Below are 5,569 nucleotides of genomic sequence, written 5' to 3'. Positions count from 1 at the left end.
GCCAAGCACAAACTCCATTATCTGGTTTCCAGTCACAATAATGACCCACAATCTGTTCCCAAGTCACGGGCATCACAGCCAAGGATTTCCAAGAGGGAAAATGGGGAACCGTAGTAACAGCCATGGTTTTTAGGAACTGTTTTGTCAAGTGGAGGGAAAGGGGGTTTCGAGAGGGGATGTTTAGTGCATGAAAAGAACGCTGTAATCTCTCCTTTTAGGAACTTGCCGCTCACATTCCCCGAGGTTCCAGGCTAGCCCTCGGGTGCTGAGCTGTCACTTGGAGGTCCCAGCTCTCCCTCGGAGCACTCGGCAGCTGGCTGCATCACGTTGTCGTTTAGAAAGCAGCAGCAGTGGCCAGGGGGTACTTTGGGGGATTCGTTCTCCACATAGAACATAAGGAAAACTACCAAACATACTCTGAAGGTGAACCTCTCATTCGATGCTGAGGAAGAACGCTGTGGACTGAACAAGCCACTCAGGAAGGTGCAAGCAACCCCATCAGAGGACCGCGCACCCAGACGCATCACCATCTCCAACGTACGCACGTGTGTGCTTGAAAAATGCTAATGGAGAGCGACAAGTAGAATCATGCCAGCGCTTCACATACATTACCTAGTCCCGGTCCCGTGAGATCTGCATCACTAATCTCATTTCATAGAGAACAAGATAGTAGAGGGAGGCCAAGGGTGATATTTAAAATCTGAAGCATCTCAATCACCATCTATCTGTCTGTGCCCCACTTCATATGAGAATTTTGAAATTAAAGAGTTTATGGCGTGAAAACCTGACACGCAGGAGTGGTGGTGTATGTTCAAATAAATGTATAAATTTCTTCTAGAATGGTAGTTCTCAAACTTTTTGTCTCAGAAAGCCTTTATACTCTTTAAAAAATCAGTGAGGACTCCCAAGACAATTTCACTGATTCAAACTGAGTGTCTCAAATGCCTATATGTGCATTAATTTTTTAATATTAGTAAGCCACTACATAGTATCATAAAGAACACATTTAATATTAAAAATAACTATATTCCACTACCCAAAAAACAGTGAGAGGGATTTCTCTGTTTTACATATTTTGTAAATCTTGTTCAATGTTCAGCATATAGAAAACATCGAATTCTCAGATATTTCTATATTCAACCCATTGGGGGAGTTGTTTTAGTGAAAGCAATATGACTAAAACCCAGCCTCATGATGATATGTAATTGCAAATGAGATGATATTTTACTGCCTTTTTCAGTTAATCGTGGGTATTCTTGAATACTAGGCAAACTCAACAAGAGGTAGTTTCTTAAAGGTTGATTATAATACAGTTCTGAAGCACATTGGTGAATTTTTCAAACTCGGTTACATGAAACCTCATTGATCAGTCTTGCCCTGTGAATGGATGTGAAGCACATAAGGGCTTTGTAACACTTCTCATTTAGAAAACATGAGTTCACTGATTTGGGAAAATCTTCCAAATAGTCATACATTTCCTGATATAGTATTAAAAATCACCTTCATTAATGCTGACAGCATGCTCTCATCAGAGCTCTTTAAAGTTTGGGGACCTGTCCAGCTCATAGTAAAGCGTACACGTTTTCCCAACTGCTGATTTTCCCGTGAAGCCTCAAAGCTCATCATCGCAGCAAACGCTGCCAGTTACTTCCTTGAGGTGACAGCTCCACTTGGTTCATTTTCTAGGAAATATCTGCCAAGTGTCCATTCTAAATAATCACAGATTGTCTGTCTTTTTTTTTTTTTTTTCAAATTAAAATTGTATTAAAAAAAAAAAGTGTCCCAGCAACAAGGGAGGGAAGTCGGGCGAATTAACCGCTCAACTCAATGGCAACAATGTTTTCCCTCAAGACAACCTTCCTGTCTCCAGAGATAGCAACCATGCTTTGTTTCCTTCCCACACCATTAACACAGATTCAATACGACAATTTAGTGAAACTGTAAGTTTTATTGTTTTATGAAGGCATTCTTAAGGGAAACTAGCTTTTAATTGATTTTTTCATTTTAATTTTGACAGATTTATTGGCATATAATTCACATATTATGCAACTCAATAGTTTAAACATATTAAAAAGTTGTGCAATCATCACCACAATCCATTTCAGAATAGCTTTTGTTCTTTTCCAATGGCAGCAAATTGGGGTTTTTAAATGAATTTTTTTTTTTTACTGAGAATTTGTGGTTGTGAAATTACAACACCTACCTTATCACTTCACTGTCTTAACTCACGCAGAAAGCACAAGCTCTTTTACCCTCAATTGCTTCTACACAACTAATCCAAATATCAATATAGTTTTTTAAAATAAATACCAGTAAGATTGCACTGTTATTCTGAAAAGAGTTCATGCAGATCTCCTAAAAGGGTCTCACCGGTCAGATGTAAATAGCCACTGCCTTCAAATACACATCGGGAACACCTGGTTTGAGAAGGCTAGGAATGACACTGGAAGCCCAAATCCATTTGCAGCTTCCCCACAGGGATTAAGCTTCCCATTCATTCCCTCTGACATAGACCAGGCATGGGGATAGCTCAGACAAAGAGCACTGTAAAATAGATTTTGGCGGATGTAGTTAGGATAAATTGTAATACATTGCCATTAGATCTCCCTTTGACCCATCTGAAAGTTGTTCCATTTTTAATTTTTTATGCTCTCTTATTTATTGAGGTTTCTCTATGTTATGTCTAGTCATTGTTGTAGGGTTTGCTTTTTAGTGTATATCTGCTGACTTCCTGTTTGTGTTTTGCATGATTTTCTTTATGGGAAATCGATCATAGAGACAGTAACTGGATTAATGATTACCAGGGGAGGATGGGGGAAAGGGAGAGCTAATCGCAATGAGTACAAGAAAGAAGAAAATATTCTGAAACCAACTGTGGTGAGGATTGCACAACTCTTCTTAATGTGATTGAAGATCACATTGTATACATGAAGGATATGTCCAAAACTATTTTTTTAAAAAGATGTACTGGACTTAGATGACACCAAGATAGAGAGAAATCTTTTATTTGGGTTTAATACATTTCTTGAATTCAGTATCATTTTTAACCAAAACTTTATCGATAGAACTAATACTACAGAAAAAAACGGAACCTCTTTTTCCATAATGAATAACTGTTATTAACGATCATGAAGTTAGTGAGACAGCAGCTGTTCCTGATGATGGCAAACTTCTTCCCCAAGCTCAAAAGGAAGTTATATTGTTTTTTAGGAAAAGCAATTGTGACTGAAATAAAAAGACTTTCTACCTTGCAAGGCTGGCTAGATCAGAGGATGTACACTGGTACAGATAGGAACTGAAAATACAGGGAATCCAGGGCGGATGAGCCCTGCAGGACCAGTGGCGTGAGTGGCGAAACAGGAAGGGTAAAGGAAGAGTGGGTAGGAAAGAGGGAACAGATTACAAGGAACTATATGTGACCTCCTCCTTGGGATGGACAACCGAAAAGTGAGTGAAGGGAGACGTCCGACAGGGCAAGATATAACAAAATAACAATTTATAAATTATCAAGGGCTCATGGGGGCGGGCGGGGAGGGAGGGGAAAAATGAGGACCTAATGCCGGGGGTTTAAGTGGAGAGGAAATGTTTTGAGAATGATGAGGGCAATGAATGTACAAATGCGCTTTACACAATTGATGTGTGTATGGATTGTGATAAGATTTGTATGAGCCCCTAATAAAATGATTTTTTTTAAAAAGACTTTATGTTAGGTAATCAATCTCTTAATAAAGTTAAATTTTATTTACATCTCAGAAAGCATTCACTTTAATCTATGATCTGTTCACTCTTACATGGGATATGACATTGGTAGTCACAAACAATTTCAGGGCCCTCTATCAGTAAAATTCAAAGCCCTCATCACATAATGGTTAAGAGTTACTATGCTGACCTTGGACCTCAACTGAAGACCTCTTTTAACACAAGAACACTCTGTTATAATCACCTGGCATTTTTTGATACTGGCCTTCCCAACATGATCCCTGAAGATAAAATGAGTGCATAAGCAAATGTGGTGAGGAGAGGTGGATGGTGCCTGTCTGTCAAAAGATATAGCATCTGGGGTCCTAAAGGCTTGAAGTTAAACAAGCAGCCATCCAGCAGGGAAACAATTAAGCACACCAGTCTGTGCGATAATGAGGTGTCAACAGAGTCAGTTATCAGGTATCAAAAGATCCCAAACAAACAACTATATCGATGTGAACCAGGGCATTTGGAGTGGAGACCCAAAGTCCATCTGTAGACAATTGGATATCCCCCGACAGAAGGGTTATAAGAAAGGGATGACTCAACCAGGGTGTTGTATAGTACCAAAAAACACACATCATTCCTCTAGTTCCTGAATGCTTCCTACCCCCACTACCATGATCCAGTTCTACCTTACAGATCTAGCTAGACCAGAGAACACACATTGGTACAGATAAGAGCTCTCGACACATGGAATTCGGGACAGATAAACCCCTCAGGAACAGTAGTGGGAGTAGTGATATCATGAGGGTGGGAGGATGGTCAGGGAGGGGGAAGGTGGGGAAGGGAAAAAACGGGGAACCCATTACAAGCTTGGATATATAGTCCCCCCCAAAAAAAGGGGACAAATAACAGAAATGTGAGTGAAGAGAGACAACAGATAGTGTAAGATACGAAATAAAATTAGCAATATGTACTTGATAAAGATTCACAAGTGTGGGGGTAGCCAGCCCCCCCAGAAAGAGAGAGAGTAAAATGAAAGAGTCAGACACATTCATGATAGCATGCTCACTTCCTGGACGGCCATGATCTCAACAGCTAGGTCCGTCCACAGCATGGGCAGAGAGGGCAGGAGAGAGCTCTTGTGAGGTTCTATTTCTAACCAAAGCTTATATATCTTTGGGGGCATGCAAGCCCTTGATTACAAATAATGATCTACATCATAGGAAGGGGTTTTAACATAAACAATGCAAGCAATAGGAGGGGGATGACCTAGGGGTGTACATGTAATAGTAAAGGGAGGGAATAGGGGTACATATGTGGCAGGATGGGTGGACCCTAGACTCAATATAGTAGTCCAAGCTTAGTCATCCTTGAGTGGTCCGAGTCTTGCCTTTGGGTACTCCTTCAAGGGAACAACATCAGAAGGGAGTGGGCCCTACTTAGGGTGAATCAGATTATACAGTCTGGTTTCTCTAGATACCATTAAGAAGAATAACCTCTGACTTACTTTCAATGACCTCCTAGTGTACAGTTATCTACCATGTGTAGCAAGCAGCATTTGGGGTTTGGCATATATTTGGGGAAGACAACTTGGGAGAATCTTTCTGTTTCCCACACACAAGAGTAAAAGGGAAAGGGAGGGAGGGGATAAAAGAGGAGCTTATACCAAGGACTCAAGTAGAAAATGGTTTGGAAATTATGATGGCAACATATGTACACATATGTTTGACACAATTTATGTATGGATGTTATAAGAGCTGTAAGAGCCCCCTATAAAAGTATTTAAAAAAGAATTACCATGCTAACCCCAAGGTCAACAGTTCCAAACCACCAGCAGCTCCTTGGGAGAATGATGAGGCTTTCTACTCTGATAAAGAACAAC

This window comes from Echinops telfairi, unplaced genomic scaffold, assembly GCF_000313985.2.
Source record: "Echinops telfairi isolate 266 unplaced genomic scaffold, ASM31398v2 ScPeMD7_18;HRSCAF=68, whole genome shotgun sequence".
In the NCBI taxonomy this organism is placed as follows: domain Eukaryota; kingdom Metazoa; phylum Chordata; class Mammalia; order Afrosoricida; family Tenrecidae; genus Echinops; species Echinops telfairi.
This window is presented reverse-complemented; position numbering follows the sequence as displayed.